The sequence below is a fragment of the Hypanus sabinus genome, chromosome 1 (assembly GCF_030144855.1).
Source record: "Hypanus sabinus isolate sHypSab1 chromosome 1, sHypSab1.hap1, whole genome shotgun sequence".
NCBI classification, from domain to species: Eukaryota; Metazoa; Chordata; class Chondrichthyes; order Myliobatiformes; family Dasyatidae; genus Hypanus; species Hypanus sabinus.
The window spans coordinates 10,736,057-10,760,507 of NC_082706.1; the positions used below are offsets into that span (position 1 = coordinate 10,736,057).

Below are 24,451 nucleotides of genomic sequence, written 5' to 3' on the forward strand. Positions count from 1 at the left end.
CTATACAATACATTTGAATCCTCTAGGATGAAAAAAGCGTTGTTGAACGTTTTGAAATCAACGTCCCCTTTACCTATCCGGCAAATATCTTCCGTTCAGGTTTTGGCGCGTTCTAGCATTAGCGCATGCGCTGAAAGCGCAGCTGCTCCGGCCGAAGCGAGCGAACAGGAGCGAGCGCGGGCTGGAGCGCATGCGCTGAAAACGCTGCCGTCCTCGGCGCTCCACGGGAGAGGAGGGAGCGCATGCGCAGTTTGAACAGGTAAATGTGCTACCTGAGCAATGGGAGTGGTGACTGGAATGGAAAGGTAGAAGCAGGGTGAAATTAACCAGAAAAAAAATACAAAGATGGATGTAATGGAAAATGAAAGGGTAAGCTGTTGAACAACGGAATTGGATTAGTTGGAAATAAATCAAGAGAATAACAAGCTGGGTAAAGAAGTGTCAGGTTGCTGGAGCAGGGATCCAATCGCAGACCCAGTACTCACACAGTGATAGTAATTGAGTAACAAATCCCAAGGTGCAAACAAAGTTGGCATCAAAGTTCAGGCAGAGATCAAAACATCCAGATAAATCCAGTGACCAGAATTGGGAAACAGGCAGAGTCAATATTCAGGCAGCCAGAGTACAGATAAGAAAACTGGAAAGGCTTGGGAAAACTCACTGGCACAATCTGGCAATAAACAGGTGAAGACACAGGACTGAAATACACTGAGCAATAAACAGAGAGGCAGATGACAGGTGGAGCACAACGAGACAGAAGTTTCATTGAGATAGAAGTGGCAGCAAAACAGGTAATAATGAGAGGCAGAATACTCGATAATACAGGGGCCGGAGTAGAGCAGGAGCACATGGGACATGAAAACATACAAGAGCACGTGGCAATGCAAAACCACAGGCTGATGGCTAGGGGGAAAAATACACAAAAATACAAAGTTCAACTGGAGGTACAAGAAGACTCAAGTAAGTAAACAAATGTTAAAATTGCAGTTGAGTCTTCAGTCATATAGTGATGTGGGATAATGATACAGTAACAATCATCTGAAATAATGATGGCTTTTTTATTTATATTCAAAGTTCAAAGTAAAATTTATTTTCAGAGTAAATACATGTCACCATATACAATCCTGATTTGCAGAGAACTACTTCAAAAGCTAAGAGACAATTTTAAATGAGGTTGGAGGCAACATCGGATGCACAGCAACTCTGGCAGGGTCTGCAAGACATTACTTTCTATAAAGCGAAGCACAATATGAATGGCAGCGATGCTTCACTGCCAGATGAACGCGACGCTTTCTATGCACGCTTTGAAAGGGAGAACACAACTACAGCTGTGAAGATCCATGCTGCACCTGATGACCTTGTGAGCTCCATTTCAGAGGCTAATGTTAGGCTGTCTTTAAAGAGAGTGAACCCTCGCAAGGCGGAAGGTCCTGATGGAGTACCTGGTAAGGCTCTGAAAACCTGTGCCTACCAACTAGCCGGAGTATTCATGGATATTTTCAACCTCTCACTGCTATGGGTGGAAGTTCTCACCTGTTTCAAAAAGGCAACAATTGTACCAGTGCCTAAGAAGAATAATGTGGTCTGCCTTAATGACTATCACCCAGTAGCACTCACATTGACAGCGATGAAATGCTTTGAGGGGTTGCTCATGACTAGTCTGAACTCCTGCTTCAGCAAGGACCTGGACCCATTGCAATTTGCCTATCGCCACAATAGGTCAATGGCAGATGCAATCTCAATGGCTCTTCACATGGCTTTAGACAACCTGGACAACACAAACACCTACGTCAGGATGCTGTTCATCGACTATAGCTCAGTATTTAATACCATCATTCCCACAATACTGATTGAGAAGTTACAGAACCTAGGCCTCTGTACCTCCCTCTGCAATTGGATCCTCAACTTTCTAACTGGAAGACCACAGTTTGTGCAGATCGGTGATAACATATTCTCCTTGCTGATGATCAACACTGGTGCACCTCGGGTGTGTGCTTAGCCCACTGATCTACTCTCTATATACACATGCCTGTGTGGCTAGGTATAGCTCAAATATCATTTATGAATTTGCTGATGATGCAACCATTGTTGGTAGAATTTCATGTGGTGATGAGAGGGCATACAGGAGTGAGATATGCCAACTATTGGAGTGATGTCTCAGCAACAACCTGGCATTCAACGTCAGCAAGTCAAAAGAGCTGATTGTGGACTTCAGGAAGGATAAGTCAAAGGAACACATATCAATCTTCATAGAGGGATCAGAAGTGGAGAGTGTGAGCAGCTTCAAGTTCCTGGGTGTCAAGATCTCTGAGGATCTAACCTGGTTGCAACATATCGATGCAGTTATAAAGAAGACAAGACAGCGGCTATACTTCATTAGGAGTTTGAAGAGATTTGGCATGTCAACAAATACACTCAAAAACTTCTAAAGATGTACCGTGGAGAGCATTCTGACAGGCTGTCTGGTATGGGGTGGGGGAGGCAGCTACTGCACAGGACCTTAAGATGCTGCAGAGGGTTGTAAATTTAGTCAGCTCCATCTTGGTACTAGCCTACAAAGTACCCAGGACATCTTCAGGGAGTGATGCCTCAGAAAGGCAGCGTCCATTATTAAGGACCTCCAGCACCCAGGGCATGCCTTTTCTCACTGTTACTATCAGGTAGGAGATACCTGAAAGCACACACTCAGTGATTCAGGAGCTGCTTCTTCCCCTCTGCTATCTGATTTCTAAATGGACATTGAACCCTTAGACACTATCTCACTTTTTTTAATCTTCACTATTACTGTTTATTGCACATTTTTAAATCTATTGAATATACATATACTGTAAATGATTTACTTATTATTACTTTTCTGTTATGTATTGCATTGAAGCATCGCTGCTAAGTTAACAAATTTCATGTCACATGCCAGTGATAATAAACCTGATCCTGATTCTGAGGTTTTTTTGCAGGCATGCTTAGCAAATCTGTAGAACAATAACTGTAAACATCAGGAACTACAAACTGTAAACAAACTGTGCAAATGCAGATGATAAATAAATAGCAATTAAATAGTGAGCATGAAATAACAAGATAAAAGAGTCCTTAAATGAGTGTAGTTATCCTCCTTTGTTCAAGAGCCCGATGGTTGAGGGGTAGTAACTGTACTTGAAGCTGGTGGTGAGAGTCCTGAGGCTCTTGTACCTTTATCAAAGTATATTTTTATATTACCATATTCAACCCTGAGATTCATTTTCTTGTGGAATTCAAGAACTATAACAGAATCAATGAAAGACTACATCCAACAGGACAGTAGCCAATGTGCAAAAGACAACAAACTGTAAAAATACAAAAAAAATAAGCAATACACATCAAGAACATGAGATAAAGAGTTCTTGAATTTGAGTCCATAGGTTGTAGGAATAGTTCAGTGATGGGGCGAGTGAAACTGAGTGGTTATCCCCTCTAGTTCAGGAGCCTGATGGTTAAGGGGTAGTAACTGGTGGTGTGGGTCCTGCGACTCCTGTACCTTCTTCCTGATGGCAGCCACGAGAAGAGAGCATGACCTGGGTTTTGGGGTTTCCTGTTGATCAATGCTGTTGTCTTGCAACAGCACTGCACTGTCTTGTGATCAGGCTAGGGTTAAAATGGGTAGGTTGCTGGGTGGCACAGGTCATTGGGCAGGAAGAGCCCATTCTGAGCCACATCTCTAATTAAATAAAATAAATAAATGAAAAACAAAATGCTATGTTTGGGGAAAGAGAAACAGTTGACCTTTTGGGTCAAAGAGCTTCATTAGATGAGTTCTGAGATGTTAACTTGTCTCTAAAATGAAATCGTTAAGAACTGGTCAACATGGAGTTACATATAAGCCAAAGTAGATATGGATGGCAGATTGTCATTCCAGAAGGAAGTAAGAGAACCAGATGGATTTTTACAATGATCTGCTAGTCTTGTGAGTTTAGTTACTGACACTTGTAGTTTTATTTTAATTCATAGTTGACAGGAATTTAAATTCTCAGCTGCTGTGATGGGATTCAAACTTGTACCTCCCGATCCAGTGGTCCAGAACTGAGGCTACAAGTCTTGAAAGTTAACTACTAAGCCAGTATGTGCTATGTCTTCACTCTGGCTGCCTGTCATTTCTGCTCTCCCTCCATTCTTTCCTGGCAGCGCCAATAAAGTAAACATTTATCAAGGTCCAGAGGTTGTAATGATTACAGGTATCATTATTGTGTTGATACTTTTCAGAATATAATTTGATTGTTGGCTGGAGGTTAAAACACATTGACGAAAATACATTTTTTCCTTTTCGGAACAAAATAGTCCTTAAACTTAATTCCTTGGTAAAATTCCTCCACTTCCATTTGTCAAAGTTCAGAGTAAATTTATTATCAAAGTATGTATGTGCTACCATATACTACCTTGAGATTCATTTTCTTGCAGGCATTCAGAGTTGAACAAAGAAGTACAATAGAATCAATGAAAAATTACACACAAGGGACTAAGAAATTGTGCAAATATATAAAGAAACACAAAGTAAATAAACAATACTGAGACTACGAGTTGTAGAATCCTTGAAAGTGAGTCCATAGGTTATGTTCAATAATTAGTTTAGTGTTGTGGTGAATGAAGTTATCCATACTGGTTCAGGAGCCTCATGGTTGAAGAATATCATCCTGAACCTGATGGTGTGGGTCCTAAGGCTTAGCAAGTCAGGCAGCATCTATAGAGGAAATAAACAGTCAATTTCAATTCTCTCCTACTTTAAGTGTCCAACCTGGTATTTAACTGTTGGTTTAACATGGCTTCAGTTATTTGAAATCAAGCTTACTGTAACTCTGGTATAACATGATCTCTGCATGACAGTTGAAAGTTTTTGTTATCCTGAAATGCCCCAATGAGATCTACTTCTCTGATAAATGTCCTTAACAACAGAATATCCAAAGTTGTTTTTTTTTTGTAAGATCATGTTTCCACTTAAAAAAATTCATTGAAAGTAGTTAGATGAATTAAGCTACAAGTTGACCTTGAGAGAAGACCTTGAACACAGCCTAGATATTCTGGAATTGTATTTGCATATAATTAAGTCAAGGATAAATGCAAGTTCTGCCTTGTAGATTATTATGATTCAAACCTACTCATGGATAAAATCCAAATAAAAATTCTAGGAATTCTAGGAATTTTTATTTAGGAGGAGTGAAGATGAGGAGTTAAGTTTAGCAATGGGAGGAGCTAAGATGGTGCCAGAGAGCAATTTCTTCAAGTTCATCTGAGAAACAGCTTAAATTCCCCTCTTCAATGTCTCTTCTTTCCTTTTTAAGGTGGCTGGGTCCTGTTGGGGTCTGTGACCTACAGCTTCACTCAAACTATGGTTCTTCATGGGGGTGGGTTCCCACTCTCGGAGCTTGCCAACTGGCCATTTTCAATGTCTCTAGGAGTGGCCTGGAAGATGTGCAGCTTTGGGTTGCGGCCTTGGACGGCATTGTGGATGACTCTATTCCATGTTGGTGTTGCCAACTGCAGCAACATAGGAGATTGGAATATAAAGACAGCAGCTGCAGCACTCAAGCGATCTCTCTGTCTCTTATTGGTGAAGAGTCTGCTGGCTCTTCAGTCGGGTGAACTCGAATAAGTGATGCTGCAGACTGTAACATCGAAACAGCAAATTATTGGTTTCACCCTTACCATGGCAAGAGTGAATCATCTCTGTCTCTTGCTGCTGAGAGAGAAGGAGAGCCTATGGCATGTGCTGGGTTATGGTCTACAGTTTTTGATGGACCCGGATCATGCTCTCTTTGGGATCTTTGCTATTGCTTGCATGGTGGGTGGTAGGGGGGTGTCTGATGACAAGTAGGGGGGAGAGTTGATGTTTTGATGCTACTTGTGTGTGGGAGGAGGAAGGTTTGATAATGCTGCACAATGGAGTGTAAACTAGAATTGCAGGGTGATGGGAGCCAGAGTGCAGAACACTCTGGAGAGGTCATGGAGGCAGATGTTGGTAAGACCTCAGACAAAGTAAGGAATCAAATGTTTGAGTATGATGCGACAAATTTGAAAAGCATAAATACAGGACTGAAGGTGTTGTATCTGAAAGCACATAGTATACAGAATAACTTGCAGAACAGTTGAAGGTTGGCAGATATGATGTTGTAGGCATCACGGAATCACGGCTGAAAGATTATAGCTTGGAGCTTAATGTCCAAGGATACGCATTGTATCGAAAGGATAGGCAGGAAGACAAAGGGGGCAGCGTTGCTCTGTTGGTAAACAATGAAATTAAATCACTAGAAAGAAGTGACATAGGGTTGGAAGGCGTTCAGTCATTGTGAATAGAGCTGAATTGCAAGAGTAAAAAGACCCACATGGGAGTTGTATACAGATCCCCAAACAGTAGTAAGGATGCTGCCTACAAATTACAATGCACTGTTGGAATTTCTGGAAGTAATTTGGAAGGCACAGGATATATACTTCCCTAAGAGGAAAAAGTAAAGGAAAGATGACACAACCATGGCTAAACAAGAAGTCAAAGCCAACATAAACGCCAAGTGCATATAATAGAGCAAAGCTTAGTGGGACGTTAGAGGGTTGAAAAGCTGTTACAAACCAACAGAAGGCAACTAAAAAAGCCATTAAGAAGGTGAAGTAGAAACGTAAGGTAGCCAATTAATATTAAAGAGGATACCAAAAGTTTCTTTAGATATATAAAGTGTAAAAGAGTGGATATTGGACCATTGGAAAATTATGTTGGAGAGGTAGCAATGGGAGTCAACAAAATGATGGATGAACTGATTAAGTATTTTGCATCAGTCTTCATCATGGAAGACACTAGCAGTATGACGGAAGTTCCAGGTGTTGGGCCATGAAGTGTGTGAAGTTACTATAACTAAAGAGAAGGTTCTTGGGAAACTGAGAGGTCTGAATTAGATAAGTCACCTGGACCAGGTAGTATACACCCCAGAGTTCTGAAAGAGGTGACTGAAGAAATTGAGGAGTCCTTAGTCATGATCTTTCAAGAATCACTAGATTCCAAAATGGTTCCAGAAGACTGGAAAAATGTAAATGTCATTCCATTCCTCTAAAACAGAGAAAGGCAGCTGAACGGAAACTATAGGCCAGTTAGTCTGACCCCAGTGTTTGGGAAGATGTTGGAGTCGATTATTAAGGATGAGGTCTCGATACTTGGAGGCACATGATAAAATAGGCTGTAGTCAGCATGGTTTCCTCAAGGGAAAATCTTGCCTGACAAATCTGTTGGAATTCTTTGAAGAAGTAACAAGCAGGATAGACAAAGGAGAATCGATTGCTGTTGTGTACTTGGATCTTCTGGATGATAGAATTGATGGCTGTGTTCAAAATTTGCAGACTGTTTGAAGATAGGTAGGGGGGGAAGGTAGTTTTTAGGAAATAGAGAATAGGAAATAGAGAAGCCAGAAATAGAGAAGGTGAATGGGCAGAGAAATGACAGATGGAATACAGTGTCAAGAAGTGTATGGTCATGCAGTTCTGTAGAAGAAGTGAAAAGGTTGACTATTTTCTAAAGGGAGAGAAAATACAAAACAAACAAATGCAAAGTGACTTGGGACTCCTTGTGCAGGATTCCCTAAAGGTTAATTTGCAGGTTGAGTCTGTGGTGAGGGAGGAAAATGCGATGTTAGCATTCATTTCAGGAGGACTAGAATATAAAAACAAGGATGTAATGTTGGGACTTTATAAAACACTGGTGAGGCCTCACTTGGAGGTTTGAGCCCTTTATCTTAAAATTAATGTGCTAAAACTGGAGAGGGTACAAAAGAGATTCACAGAAATGATTCTAGGATTGAATGGCTTATTATATGAAGAGCATCTGATGGCTCTGGGGTCTCTGCTCTCTGGAATTCAGAATGATGGGTGATCTCATTGAAACCTGTTGAATGGTGAAAGGCTTTGACAGAGTGGATGTGGAGAGGATGTTTCCTATGGTGGGAGAATCCAAGTTCAGAGGACACAGCCTCAAAATAGAAGGTTGTTCTTTCAGAACGGAGATTAGGAGGAATTTCTTTAGCTGGAGGGTAGTGAATCTGTGGAAGTCTTTGCCACAGGCAGCCTTGGAAGCCAAATATTCACGTATATTTAGGGCAGAATTTGATAGATTCATGATTGGTCAGGGCATAAAGGGATATGGAGAGAAGGCAGGAGATTGGGGCTGAGATGAAAATTGGATCAGCCATGATGAAATGATAGAGCTGACTCAATGGGCCAAAAGGCCTAATTCTGCTCCATTTCTTGTGGTCTTATGGGCATTTCGAATAATAATCAGTTAGTTAGGGGAGGGTTGAGGACTGATTAGATAACTTATATATTGAGGTGAAGATCAAGGCTATGATATGTGATGCATATTTTATATTAAAGTTCAAAGTAAATGTGTTATCAAAGTAGATAAATGTCATCATATTCAACCCTTAGATTCATTTTCTTGCAGGCATTCACAGTAAATAAAAGAAACACAATAGGGTCAATGAAAGACTGGCCCCGGCAGGATGGACAAGCAATCAATGTGCAAAAGGCAACAAATTGGGCAAATACAAAAATAAATAAAAACAAAGATACTATTACTGCTAATAATAAACAAACAAACAAGTAAGTAATAAATATCAAGACATGAGATAATGAGTAATTGAAAGTGAGTCCCTAGATTGTGGGGACAGTACAATGAAGGAGTGAGTGAAGTTATCCCCTCTGGCTCACGAGTCTGGTGGTTGAAGGGTAATAACTATTCCTGAATTGTTACTGACCATTTTAGAAACAATAATCAGTAATAAAAATATAAAGAGAAACTTGAAGATGTTTGAGTTAAAGGAAAGCCAGTGCATACTTGTTTAAGCAAATATTTGTCTAACCTGATTAACTTTTTTGATCAGGAATGTGATAAATGCTGTATATGATTTTTCAAAGAAAATTTGACAAGGTCCCATTTAGTAAGATAGTTATCAAGGATGAAACCCTTGGAATAAAAGTGACAGAGCCGGCATAGACAAAATATTACCTCAAGGACAGAGAGAAGAAAGTCATAGCAAGGAATAAAAATGAATGATAGTAATGTTCCCAAGGATCAGTGATTGAACACTGCTCTTCTGACATGAATTGAAGATTTGGATATGGTCTGTGAGTTTAAAGTTTGTAGATGCCCTCAAACCGAGAAACAGGAGATTAGTAAAGGTTTGTAGGGACATTTCTACAACATTTCAGAGGATCTATCTTTGGCTCAACACATTATTGCAATGATGAAAAAGGCTACTTCATTAGCAGTTTGAAGAGATTTGGTATATCACTATAGACTCTTACAAAATTCTATACATGTATGGTGGAGACCATTCTGATTGGATGCTTCACAGCCTGTATGGAGCCCCCAATGCACAGGACTAAAAGAAGCTGCAAAGGGCTATTGACTCGGCCAGCTCCATCACCGGCACAACTATCCCACTACCAACGGCATCTTCAAGAGATGGTGCCTCAAGAAGTTAGCATCCATCATTAAGGACCCTCACCATTGGGCACATGCCCCCTTCTCATTACAACCATCAGCAAGGAGGTACAGGAGCATGAAGACCCACACTCAATGATTTGGGACCAGCTTCTTCCCTTCTGAACAGTGCTTGAACACTACTGTTAATCCTTTTTTTCTCCCCCACTGTTACTGTGTAATTCACAGATTTTTATGTTTTTGAACTGTACTGCCACAAAACAACTATTTTCATATCATATCTCACAAATAATAAACCTGATTACAGCCTGATATGGAAACACCAATGCCCTTGAATGGAAATTCCTACAAAGAGTAGAACTTATGGCCCAATCCATCTCAAGTAAAGCCCTCCTCATCACTGAACACATCTACACAGAGTGCTGTCACAGGAAAGCAGCATCCATTATCAGGGACGCCCACCACTAAGTTCAGGAACAGTTATTATACCTCTACCATCACGTTCTTGAGCTAGTCTGGATAACTTCATTCAACTTCATTCACCCCTTCTCTGATCTGTTCTCACAACCTATGGACTCGCTAGAGGCAGGAAACATGTTGCCAATGTTGGGGGAGTCCAGAACCAAAGGCCACAGTTTAAGAATAAGGGGTAGGCCATTTAGAACAGAGCTGAGGAAAAACTTTTTCATCCAGAGAGTTGTGAATCTGTGGAATGCTCTGCCTCAGAAGGTAGTGGAAGCCAATTCTCTGGACACTTTGAGTTAGATAGACCTCTTAAAGATAGCAGAGTCAAGGGATATGGGGAGAAGGCAGGAACGGGGTACTGATTATGGATGATCAGCCACGATCACAGTGAATGGCGGTGCTGGCTTGAAGGGCCAAAAGGCCTACTCCTGTACCTATTGTCTATTGCCTCACTTTCAAGGACTCTCCATCTCCTGTTCTTGACTTTTATTGTTTATTTACTTATTATTTCTTCCTTTCATTTTTGCACAGTGTGTTGTCTTTTGTACATTTGTTTGTCCTGTTTGGTGCAGTCTTTTGTTGTCTCTATTATGTTTCTTGGATTTACTGTGAATGCCCATAAGAAAACGAAACTCAAGGTTGTGCATCATGACATATACTGTAGTTACTTTGATAATAAATTTACTTTGACCTTTGAACTTCTAGGGAATTATAGAAATATTTGGCATGATGGTTAGTAATGTTACTTATTTTACTGAGAAGTTGAACTTTTTTTTCCTTCAGATGGTTTGTGCTCTTATTCTAGAGCAGGGATTCCCAACCTTTTTAATGCTATGGAGTCCTATCATTAACTGAAGAGTTCATGGACCCCAGGTTGGAACCTCTACTCTAAAGTGTGACATTAGTTTCTGGATTCTCTTACTGAGAAAAGTTTGAACACCAAATAAGCGTGGCTTTTCCGTCAATGGCTGTTCATAGTTCTTACTTAACTTGAAGGGTATAAGTGCAGAACTTTCCATAAGAGAATATAGCTGCTCTTAAATATAAATAGAATTGTCTTAAACACTTACTTGGTCAGACAGCATCTGTAAAGATAATAAAAAAAATAGAAGGACCTGATTATAGCCTCTGTATTAGCTACTGCCATAATAGAGTGTGAGTCTCTGTGAACTGAGAGTACCAGGAGGTAATTATTATAGTTGTACTTAAATGGCTTGTATGATGGGATCTCACAACAGTTTTCAGGAGTAAGTAGCTTCCTCCCTTCTGCCATCAGATTTCTGAATGGTAAATGAACATTACCTCAGTACTTTTCCTCACTTCTTCGCTACTTTTTAAATTTATTTATATACAGTATTGTGCAAATGTTTTAGGCACATATATATAGGTAGGGTTCCTAAGACTTCTGCACGGTACTGTATTATCAACTTGGAGCAGAGAGCAGGTCTGTAAATCTTGCAAGGGCAAAGGATGTTGGAAATGACGAGGGTGGAGCGCTGCAGAGGGATAGGTGGCAAAGAAGAAGTGCCAATGGTGGGGAGTGACACAGGAGCAGACACATCCAACCCTGAGACACCAGGCAGAGTCATTTGCTTCCAAACAATTGATTTATTGATCATTACAGGATGTCTCTCTGGTGCTTCCTGCTCTCTCCACTCTCCCTTCCCCTTTTCCCACCCTCAGTCCACAGTAGAGACCCATATCAAATCAGTCTGATCATCACACACATATGATCCAAGATCTTTGCACAGTACTGTTTATAAAGTTACTTTGAACTTTGGGCCTTGGCATAAAATGTCAGCTCTTTATTCCTTTCCATAGATGCTGCCTGACCTGCTGAGTTCCTCCAGCATTTTGTGTGCATTACTGTTATTTCTATTGTCAGTTCCAGAATGTTTAGTGTTGATGTTATATTGCAGGTTTGGCAGACTTGGTTGTTTGTACTCATATTTAAGAATGCTCCTTTAAAAAGAAATCTTGGGTTACAAGAAAGCATACTGATGGATGGCAAGCAGTCTCTATTGACTCCTCCACTTCGTAACTATCCAATCAAAAGTGACAGAAAACAAATGGGCCATGACCCACACACACACCAGGAGGTAGGGTATCCTCCGGGCATTGCTGTATGTGAAATGACAGGAGTTATTTTGACACTGTTTCTGAGGGCTGTCATATGATCCTGCAAACACACAGCACAGTGTTATGCAGATTTTGAACAAACCAGCAACCCTGTCTTTCAGAGTCTGTATCAAATGTTTTCTACCAGCTCCTAAGCTTCTCACTGAACTCTGTCTGCTGCAGCTAAATTTCCTTTTGCGTGCAAATTTTGTTTTAGATATGTCTATTAAATGTTAAATACGAGTTCATTTCTTTGCTTTAATACTGCAACAACACTCCTTGTAAGGAATACTTGTGTGTGAAATATATTATAAAATAAATCCTTGCAGCAAAGGCTGGAGCCTTAATTAGTTGAAATACTTTTATTTTATTAAATATTGAAAGTCATTTTGAGTTATTTTTATTGATGCTCAAATTTATCCTGACATTTCCATTACTGTTTTTATTGTGTATATGCAATATTTCACTAAATTAGGAATGTGAATGTTGTATTGAATTGTACAGAAGATCCCAGTTGCATTTCTTGTCCACAATATAGTTACTTGATAATATGTGGGACTATAGCTAGGTTCTCTGGTTGGAGGCAGTGCTCTTATATTCCCAAAGAATGGGGAGATTTGGTATGTCTCCAAGGACTCTAGTAAATCTCTACAGATGTACTGAGGAGAGCATTCTAGCTGGTTGCATCACCATCTGGTATGGAGAGGCCGCTGCACAAAAAGCTGCATAGAGTTGCAAACTCAGCCATCTCCATCATAGGAACTACCCTTTCCAATATTGAGCATATCCTCAAATGGTGATGCTTCAAAAAATTTGGCATCCATCATTATGGACCCCCACTGCCCAGAACATCCCCTCCTCTCATTGCTACCATCAGGGAGGATGTACAAGAGCTGAAAACACACACTCGACATTTTAGGAACTGCTTCTCCCCCTCCACCATTAGATTTCTGGACAATAAACCAACCCATGAATGCTACCTCATTATTTTTGCTCTACACATTTAATACATTTTTAAAATATATATTTCTTATTGTAATTTATGGAATTTTTTAATGGATTGCACTGCTGCCACAAAACAACAAATTTCACGACATATATCAGTGATATTAAACCTGATTCTGATATCTAACCGGGCAATACTCTTGACTTTCCATCTTCACTATAAGAGTGAAAACCTGGGAATTTGCTGTCATGTAGAATGATAAAGACAGTTGGCAGAGAAATATTGAGGGTCAGCTGGATAAGCACATCTAATACTAAAAATAATAACTTATTTATAGAGCATTTTTCATACAAACGATGTAGTTCAAAGCACAAGCATAAATATAAAAGACAAAATGATGTTAGTTAAAAGTGAGTTTAAATATATCAGTTTTGAGCTGACGTTTAAAAGTGTCGACTGAGTCTGCATCCCTTATAGTTTTAGGTATTGAATTGCACAATTTAGAAGTACAGTTCAAAAAAAAAACTAACCTGCCAATTTTCTTTTGAGGGAGACTGTTTAGATTTATAAGATTGGTGGAGGAAGACCAGGGAGCTCGAGCAGGATTCCACAAGCATCCAATCCCTCCACCATCGACAGACAGTTGCAGCAGTGTGTACTACCTACAAGATGCACTGCAACAACTCACCGAAGTTCCTAAGGCAGTACCTTCCAGACCCATAACCAGTACCATCTAGAAGGATGAGAACAGCAGAACACCACCTCTTGGAAGTCCCCCTCCATCCTGACCTGGAAATGTATCACCGTTCCTTCATCGTCACTGGGTCAAAATCATAGAATTCCCTCCCTAACAGCACTGCGGGTGCACCTACACCTCAAGGACTACAGCGGTTCAAAAGGCAGCTCATCACCACCCTCTCAAGGGCAACTAGGGATGGGCAATAAATGCTGGTGATGCCCACATCCCATAAATAAATAAATAAATAAATAAACAAAAGAATAAATAAATTATAAAAACAAAAGCGATTCTGTGATGTACTCCATTCCCAGAGCATTAAGAGCTTTAATAAAAAGTGAGAACACTTTAAAATCAATTCCAAAAGATACGGGAAGTCAGCGCAGTGAAGTTTGGATGGTAGTGATATGCTCCTTTATCCTCATTTTAGTTCAAAGTCTAGCAGCAACATTCTGATCGAGTTGAAGTTTATCAATAAATTGCTTCGGAAGGCCGGTGAAAAGTGCATTTCACTAATCTAGTCCATTTTATATAAGGGTGTAAGTTTGCTTTTCAGCATGATTATGTAACAGAAATGAATGTACCTTTGCAGTATTTCTTAAGTGAAAGTGCCCTGGCCACTTTCTTTAAGTGGGATTTAAAATTCAAACCTGAATCAAAGATAATGTCCAAGCTTGTTACCTCTGATTTTGAGTCAAAGATATCAGAATCAGATTTAATATCACTGGCATATGTCGTGAAATGTTTTAACTTTATGGCATCAGTACAACGAAATACATGAATTAAGTTAAAACAAGTAGTGCAAAATAACAGAAATAAAGAAGTAGTGAGGTATTTTCATGGGGTCAGCGTCCATTTAGGAATTGGATGGCAGAGGTGAAATTATTGTTTCTGAATCACTTAGTGTGTGCCTTCAGGCTTCTGTACCTCCTTCCCAATGGTAATAGTGTGAAGAGGGCATGTCCTGGGCAGTGGGGATCCTTAGCGATGGACACAACCTTTTTCCTAAGGCACTGCTCCTGAAAATATCTTGGATACCACAAAGGCTGTTACCCATGGTAGAGCTGACTAATTTTACAAGTTTCTGCAATCCGCAACTTCTTTTAATCTTGTGCCATTGCTCACCCCGCCCTCACCCTGTACCAGACGGTGATGCAGCCAGTCAGAATGCTTTCCATGGTACATTTGTAGAAGTTTGAGTGTTTTATTTGACAAACCAAATCTCCTCAAACTCCTGATGCCACTGTCTTGCCTTCTTTATAGCTGCATCAGTCTGCTGAGTCCAGCTTAGATCTTCAGATATATTGACTCCCAGGAACTTGAAACTGCTCAACCTCTCCACTTCTGATCCCTCTTTGAGGATTGGTTTGTGTTCCCTCATCTTACCCTTCCTGAAGTCCAGAATCAGCTCTTCAATGTTTCTGATGCTGAGTGCAAGATTGTTGCTGTGTTAACTGGTGTATCTTGCTCCTGTACGCCCTTTCATCACCATCTGAAATTCTACCAACAATGGCTGTATCATCAGCAAATTTATAGACAACATTTGAATTATGCCTAGGCACACAGTCATGGGTGTAGAGAGAATAGAACAGTAGGCTAAGCATATATCCTTGCGGAGCGTCAGTGTTAATTATCAGCAAGGTGGAGGTGTTATTTACTACCCACACAGATTGTGGTCTTCCAGTTAGGAAGTCAAGGATCCAGTTGCTTTGGGAGGTACAGAGGCCAAGGTTCTGGAGTTTTTCCAATTAGCACTGTAGAATGATTGTGTTAAATACTAAACTATAGTCAATAGACAGCATCCTGGCAGAGGTATTTGCATTGTCCAGGCAATCCAAGGTTGCATGGAGAGCCGTTGATATTGCATCTACTGTAGACCTATAGTGGTGATATGGAGATAATGTTAGATTATTTCAGATGAAATGAACTGTGTTGAGATCATGGCTTGAATGTTGAGATACTGTTTCAGTACTCACAATTAAACTTGAACACAGAGTGTTGGTAAATAATTCAGGCCATGACTTATACTGGAGGCCAACATAAGAAAATCCTTCAGGAGGTGAACAGAACGCATCCAATTCATTTGGGGAACCTGACCAAGCACTGAAGGCCTGCGCTGATCAACTGGCTGAAGTGTACACTGACATCCTTAACCTCTTTGGCAAAGATTGCTTTGGCAATCTGAGGTACCCACCTGCTTCAAGGATGCTTCAGTTATACCGGTGCCTCAGAAGAACATGGTAACCTGCCTTAAAGACTGTCGTCCTGTAGCAATTACATCTACTGCGATGAAGTGTTTTGAGAGGTTAGTATAATGCCCTGGTTAAGATTTTCTACTGCTATGCTGTAGGTATTTCATTTTAACAGTTCTGTAAAAACAGTCTGTTCTGCTTTCAGTATGTTTGGGTTTGAGCTAAAGATAAGGATTTGTGATGTTCATGCTTAGGAACGTAGTGTCATCCAATCAGGGTGGTAGAATTGGGAGATGGGTCTAGAGAATGCTGGGCAGACAGATTTTTGTGTAAGATTTAAGGTCTTTTTGGCAGGAGCTGGGAAAAGACGGGAGGAGAGATGGCTGAGGATGCCATCCCTGTTGCACAAGGTGTTTTGTGCAAATGAATGGCTTCAAGGAGGAAGGAGCAATACTTCCATGGGGAATCTCGTTTGTTTGAGATGGATTTTGAGGAATATTCGGAGGTGGTGTGCGGTTTCTAGAGACAGCTGCTAAAAAGGGGTTTCATTAGTGATGCAACATATCAACTCCAGGCTGAGAAGCTACTTAGAACCTCACCAATTTGCCTGTTGACACAACAGGTTCACAGCAGATGTCATTTCATTGTCTCTTCACTCAACTCTGGAACACCTCTACAGCAAAGAGGCATACATCAAGATGCTCTTTGTTGACTACAGCTCGGCATTCAATACTTTTATCCCCTCAAAACTAAATGAACTCCAAGACCTTGGCCTCAGTATGACCTTGTGTAACTGGATCCTTAATTTCCTTACTTGCCTACCCCAGTCAGTTTGGATTGGCAATAACATCTCCTCCACAATCTCCATCAAGGCTATATACATAGCCTCCTGCTCTTCTCACTTTACTTTAATGATTGTGTGGCTAAGCACAGCTCCAATGCCATATTTAATTTTGCTGATGAAACACTGTCAGGCTGGATCAAAGGTGGTGATGAATCAGCATATAGGAGGGGGATTGAAAATCTGGCTGAGTGGTGCCACAACAACAACCTCTCACCCAATGTCAGCAAGACCAAGGAGATTGTTATTGACTTAAGGAGGAGGAGACCAGAGGTCTATGCGGCAGTCCACATTGGGGATCTGAGGTGAGAAGGTCAGTAACTCTAAATTCCTCAGTCTTATCATTTCAGAGGATCTGTCCAGGGCCCAGCACATAAGTGCAATTACAAAGAAAGCATAGCAGTACCTCGACTTCCTTAAAAGTTGCAAAGATTCAGGAAGACAACTAAAACTTTGGCAAACTTTATAGATATGTGGTAGAGTGTATATTGATTGGTTGCATCATAGCCTGGTATAGAAACACCAATGCCCTTGACCAGAAAATCTAACAAAAAGTAGTGAATATAGCTCAATCCATCATGGGTAAAGCCCTCCCCAGTATTGAGCACATCTACATGGAGTGCTGTCTCAGGAAAGCAGCATCCATTATCAAGGATTACCCTCCCACCACCACCCACAACTACCCAGGCCTTACTCTCTACTCAATACTGGCATCAGCAAGAAGGTTCGGGAGCCCCAGGACCTACCCCACCAGGTTCAGGAACAGTTATAACAGTTATTACCCCTCAGCCATCAGGCTCTTGAACCAAACGGGATACTTCACCCGCCCCATCACTGAACTGTTCCCACAAACTATGGAATCACATACAAGGACTCTTCATCTCATGTTCTTGATATTTATTGTTTATTTATTTATTATTATCTTTTCTTCTCTTCTGCATCTACACAGTTTGTTGACTTTTGCACATTAGATGTTTATCCGTCCTGTTGGGTGCAGTCATTCATTGATTCTATCGTGTTTCTTGGATTTACTGTGAATGCCCACAAGAAAATGAATCTCAGGGCTGTGTTTCATGACATACATCAACTTCAATAATAAATTAACTTTGAACTTGCAGGAAATCCTGGAAATATTCAAAATAATGGATAGCAGCAGTGGAAAGGAAGAGAGAGAGTTATAATTTAAGGTCAGTGACTCTTCATCAAGATTGAATTTTGGTTTTTCTCTATCTCCCTTTGTAAGCTGGGTATGTTCTCCTTCTTTACAACCTGACCAGAGTTTTCATGTTTGCTGGAATGCTATCTGAATTTACAAAGTAAATATGAATAAGCTTCCATTGATTCCATAGCCAGGATCCCATCCGTTAGGGCTCCGGCTTGCATTGCTGTTAACTAATGAGTCCGTGAAGTGCCCTGAAGTACTGCAGACCCACCCGGCTCAACCATTACATACTCATCTGCTAAGCAGAATGTTTCCTTAGTGAGCAGCATAAATCTCCTTGATCTGGTTGTCCACATAACTCCAGCGCACTGATTGTTTCATTTTCTGCTCTTTTGCTTCCTTAAGGAGGCCCTAAGTGTCATTTCCCTTGTGAGTCAGGAGTAGGGACTTGTGAACTCAGGTAGCATCTGAAATGAAAGCAATGCTTCCACTGTTCAGACCAGCTCAGCCTTATAAAAACTACTTTTAAAAGCATATTTTCTCTGCAGGTTGATCCATCAGGCATGAAAAGGAGAGTGTAGCAACTTCTCTCAACTCAAAAGTTTTGGGCGCCTTATCTAAGAAATGTTGTGCTGACATTGGAGAGGTTTCAAAAGAGGTTCACAGAAATGATTCTGGGATGGAAAGCACAAAGATGAGTAAATCTGCCGACGTTGGAAATCCAAGCAACTCACACGAAAGCTGGTCGATCTCAGCAGGCCATGCATCATCTATGGAAAAGAGTATAGTCGACGTTTTGGGCTGAGACCCTTCAGCTGGAGTCCTGCTGAGGGGTCTTGGCCTGGAACATCGACTGTACTCTTTTCCATAGATGCTGCTCTGGGATTGATTGTCATATGAGGAATGTTTGATGGCTTTGGCAACCTCATTGAAACCTATTGAATGGTGAAAGGCTTTGATAGAGTGGATGTAGAGAGGACATTTCCTATGGTGGGGGAGTCTAAAACCAGAGGTCCCATCTTCAGTATAGAGGGGTGTCCTATTTAGAATGGAGATAAGGAGGAATTTCTTTAGCCAGGGAGTGGTAAATCTGTGGAATTCATTGCCACAGGCAGCTGAGGAGGTGAAGTCATTGGGTGTATTTAAGGCAGAGGTTGATAAATTCTTGATTAGTCAGGGCATGGAGGGATATGGGGAGAAGGCAGGAAATTGGGGCTGAGAGGAATGCATTGATGAAATGGCAGAGCAGACACGATGGGCCAAATGGCATAATTCTGCTCTTATATCTTATAGACTTGCGTTCTTAAAAGTGAAGGGAGAAATGTTTGTTAAAACAGCAAGTACTTTGTGAAATAATGTCAGGACACTGGAGCAGGGATCCATTCGCAGACCTGGTACTGTGCACACAGTGATATTAATTGAGTAACAAGTCACGAGGTGCAAACAAAGTCAGCGTCAAAGTTCAGGCAGAGATCAAAACATCCAGAGAAATCCAGTGACCAGAATCAGGAAACAGGTAGAGTCAATATTTGGATGGCCAGAGTACAGATACGAATGCTAAAAAGGCTCAGGAAAATTCACTGACACAATCTGGCAACAAACAGGTGGAAACACAGGACTGAAATACACAGCAATAAACAAAGAGGCAGATGACAGGTGGAGCACAATGAGACAGAAGTGGCAGCAAAACAGGTAATAATGAGAAACAGGTGAGAGGCGGAGTACTCAGAAATACAGGGGCCAGAGTAGAGCAGGAGTGGGGACAGGAGCACATGGGGCATGAAAACAAACAATAGTACATGGCAATACAAAACCACAGACTGACGGCTAGGGGGTAAACACAGAAAAAGACAAAGTTCAACTGGAGGTACTGGCAAATAAACACAAATCTTTAAACGAAATCCATGTCAGGATGAGTTGCGTCAGTAAAACCATAGTAATCTGCACTGCCATTCAATCATGGCTGATTTATTTCCCCTCTCAACTCCATTCTCCTGCGTTCTCTCCGTAATATTTGACGCCCGTACTAATCAGTCTCTGCTTTAAGCATACCTAGTGACTTGGCCTCCACAGTCGTCTGTGGCAATGGAGTTTCTCCTGCATTTTATGTGTTGTTCTGGAATCCAGCATCTGCAGATTCTCTTATGTTACTGAATGAGGGTGGAGTGAGTGATCAGCATCTTTAGATACTATAAAATATCTGAGCTGCATATTCAGTATTTAGAAAGGGCAATACATATATTGATACAGTTTGAGGTAGCAGCATTCTACAATAATCCAAGTGAGCAGTGTGTAGCTCACATAACGATAGATTCAGTTAATAACCGTTAAGTGGGGGAGTGCCATTGCAGGATAAATATATTTGTTACACATTTATGCTACTTAACATTAAATGCACAAGTGTAAAATTATTTTTTAAATCTGTTTTGCATGTTTATCCAGCAGTATAATTTTCTCATCAGTGAACCCCATTTGCTTGGCAAGTTGCTGGTGTAAACACTCCCTCTAAATTAATAGAGAGAGTCATGAAACAAGGCATGAATGTGCCCATTACTCAGAATGCTACTTGCATTTCTGATATTTAACATTTTACCAGTCCACATTGTCCTTCAGTTTCAGAAGTTGGTTCCAATACACGTTTTTTAAAGCACTAATTGCACTTACTTTCCGTTTCATTTGGATGATGTCCCATTTCTCTCCTTCCCCACCTGCAGGGAATGAACTGACAGTACAACCTGTTCGGGGTGAAGGAGCAGCTTCACAGAACATTACCTTGGTGTGTCTCCATTTACCCGGACAGAGATCAGATTATTGGAAATCTTCTCATATGTGATACCTTTCAAAACTGGCCTTGAGTTAGCAATGTGTAGCTGATTTGTTCTGGTAACAGACCTGTAGCGTGTGATGTGGAAAGAGGCAGCTTTCTTTTCTGTAATCAAAATGGCCTAGAAATTCTGGTGCATCCAAATGCACCAATGATGTTCATTGTCATAGATTAGGCTGGGCAGAGTAAGTGATGGTAAACACAAGAAAGTCTGTGGATGCTGGAAATCCAGAGCAACACACACAAAATGCTGGAGGAACTCTGTAGGTCAGGCAGCATCTATGGAAATGAATGGATAGTTGTTTCAGGCCAAGACCCTTCTGTATTCATCTCCGTAGATGTTGTGTGACTGACCTGCTGAGTTCCTCCAGCATTTTGTGTGTGTTGCTGCTGAGTAAGCGATGGCTTGTTAATGGTTCAGAGGAGGTTTGAAGCCAGATCTGAGTTGGGGGTGGATGGGGTGTCTCTTGGTTTAATAATTGAGCATAATGGGGTTGAGAGGGAAAATAAATCTGCCATGATTGAATGGCGGAGCAGACCCAATGGATTGAATGGCAGAGCACACTCAAAGGGCCAAATGGCCTAATTTTGCTCCTATAACTTGTAGCATTGTGATTTGAGGTGATGGTGGTTTATGAGGAAGGATGTGTTGGAAATCAGGCCTCATGAGGGCAAGCCACTGGTTTGAGGACCATGCCAGTGGGAAAGAAAATGCAATGTAGCATAGTGGCTAGCGTGACACTATTACACGTCAGTGCATTCTGGAGCTTGGAGTTTAATTCTGGTGCCGTTCTGTAAGGAGTCTCTCTACGTCCTCCCCGTGAAAGGCAAAAGGGTTTTCTTTGTGTCTTCCGGTTTCTCCTGCAGTCCAAAGATGTACTGGGTAGGTTAATTGATCATTGTAAATTGTCCCAGAAGGGCGTACTTTGAGCTGTATCACTAAAGTAGTAAAATAAATTAATAATCTACGGTCCTTGGACAACTCAATCAGTATGAATATTCTGGTGGGTTGAATGGCAAACGCTGTCAGACTTATATGTGTCCAGGACAAAGAAGTAGGCAGGGAAAATCATTGCAGACACTATTCACCCTGCAAACTGCCTTTTCCAAAAGCTCCCTTCTGAAGAGCACCAGAGGGATATTAAAACAAAAACTTCACATCATCTTAAAAGTTTCTTCCTTCAGGCTGTTAATCTGATCAACCATTCCAGTTAGTCCCCCACAACTTCCTATATCTATTACCCTTATTACTGTACTGCAATGTAGACAGCTTAAATGACATTTTATAATGCTGTTTACATTGTAAGTATATTTTGGCATTTATGCAAAGTTTATTCCATATCTGTACTTTAACCTCTATATTTTTACTTCGCTCATTGTTTTTGTTCATTGTTTTGAACTGGTTCCATGGCTCATCTTTGTTTCGTGGCTGTCTGTGAAGAAGATGAACCTCATGGGTGTATACTGTATGCATACTTTGATAATAAATGTATTTTGAATTGAATTCTTAAAATTATTTATAATTGTTGAATGATGTTGCTTTTTGTTGCATGTCAAGCCCTTCCCAACACACCACTGCAAATTCTTTGTTCATGAAAATATATATGGCAAATAAAGTTGATCCTAATGCTTGCTTGCTATGACAAGCCTAATTTGGTCAAATCCTCCAGCCTTTTTCTAATTACTGTATCTTTTACAGAGCACTTGTGATTAATAACACTGATGATAAAGGTTTTACTTTCTGAATACATTCTGGTATATTTTATGGATTTTGAGCTGCTGATCAAGAAAATCATGATACTTCCTTATCATGCACCTTTTTTTTAATCACCTATATTTGTTACAGTTTTTCAATTCATAATTCATATCAGAATAATTGATACCAAGAGTAAGGAAGGCATTTTTGTTGGCCCACAAATCAAACAGGTCATCAATGACAGGTAATTTGAAGAACTTCAAATGGGACTGGAGAAAATCACATGGAAGGCATTCAAGGGTGTTATTGAAAGTTTTCTTGGCAACTACAGAGCACCAAACTACGTGCAGCTCGTTGACAGCATGCTTCAGGCACACACAACCATGAAGTGCAACATGTCACTGAAGATTCATTTTCTGCATTCCCACTTAGACTTCTCCCCTGAAGATCTTGGAGCTGTCAGTGACAAGCACAGTGAAAGGTTCCACTAGGACATTGCCATCATGGAGAAACAGTATCAGGGCAACTGGAATCCATCAATGCTGGCTGATTATTGTTGGACACAGAAGCAAGAAGCCTCAGACACTGAGTACAAATTAAAATCATCAACAAAACATTTTTAGCTTAGTTGAACTATTGCAAAGTGTCAGCACCATTATGCAATTAAATGCATTATTTTCAATAAAGGTTGATTTCTTGTTTCTCAAAATTCCTACATGATACAAGTAGTTGAAATTATATTTGTTTTCAGTTCAAGTAGTCTATCATAAACAAAAAAAAGTTCAGAGGAAAGCAACACCTTTGAAAATAAATTGTTGGCCAGTGCAGTAGAGCCTCTCCAATTGACAGCATTACAAAATAAGTGTATTACATAGTATTTACAAAATGATTTGACAGGGGTGATATACATGTGAGAAATAAAGCTAATCTTTAAAATCTTGTCTGTTGCTTTGGGTCAGGGGTTCCCAACCTGAGGTCCATGGACCACTTGGTTAACTATAAGGCTCCATGGCATGAAAAAGGTTGGGAACTCCTGCTCTGGATTCTAGTACCTGCAATCACTTGTGTCTTCTTCTATGCAGTGATGGCTTTATGATCAGCCAACTTTCAGCTGTTTGTAGGTGTGAAATTATTAATAATTTATAATAATAATAAAGGGTTAATAAGATTATTAAGGGATTGGACTCACTGGAGGCAGGAAGCATGTTCCCGCTGTTGGGTGAGTCCAGAACTGGAGGCCACAGTTTAAGAATAAGGGGTAGGCCATTTAGAACAGAGATGCAGAAAAACTTTTTCACCCAGAGAGTGGTGGAATATGTGGAATGCTCTGCCCCAGAAGGCAGTGGAGGCTAAGTCTCTGGATGCATTCAAGAGAGAGTTAGATAGAGCTCTTATAGATAGCGGGGTCAAGTGATATGGGGAGAGGGCAGGAACAGGGTACTGATTGTGTATACCGTGATCACAGTGAATGGCAGTGCTGGCTAGAAGGACTGAATGGCCTACTCCTGCACCTACTGTCTATTGTCTATTGAAATGCGTGTGTATTGTACATCTTAGAATTGCAGCATGGAAGGAGACATTTGGCCCATCATATCTACTGAACACTTTTCTTTTTATCCTTTAAGTAATTAAAATCATCTTTGAGTGTTATACTGAATCACTTCCCAGTACTGTACTTAAATCTTCCATTTGCTATTTTCCCTATTTGCACATGTCAGATTGTAGCCATTAAAAAATTATTTTCACCATACTGCCTCTGATTCTTCTGACAATCTCTTACTTCTGTGACCTTTGGTCCTTGGTTCTTCCTCCAATAGGAACAGTACCCCTTTCGTTCCTTTGTCCCTACCCTTCTTGATTTTAAATATACTCAGTGGCCACTTTGTTATGTACCTCCTGTACCTAATAAACTGGTCACTGAGTGTATGTTTGTGGCCTTCTACAGCTGTAGGCCATCCACTTCAAAGTTCAACATGTGCATTCAGAGATTCTTCACACCGCTGTTGTAACGTAAGTTATTTGACTT

The 24,451-nt window shown here is 40.6% G+C and overlaps 1 long non-coding RNA gene across 1 annotated transcript; it reads left to right on the forward strand.

The window, feature by feature from the left end:
- Nucleotides 1–298: 298 nt before the first annotated feature.
- Nucleotides 299–18,608, forward strand: LOC132391351 (uncharacterized). The gene is made up of 3 exons (XR_009511179.1): nt 299–960; nt 17,862–17,930; nt 18,454–18,608. It is a non-coding gene; the product is annotated as an uncharacterized LOC132391351 (long non-coding RNA).
- Nucleotides 18,609–24,451: the final 5,843 nt, after the last annotated feature.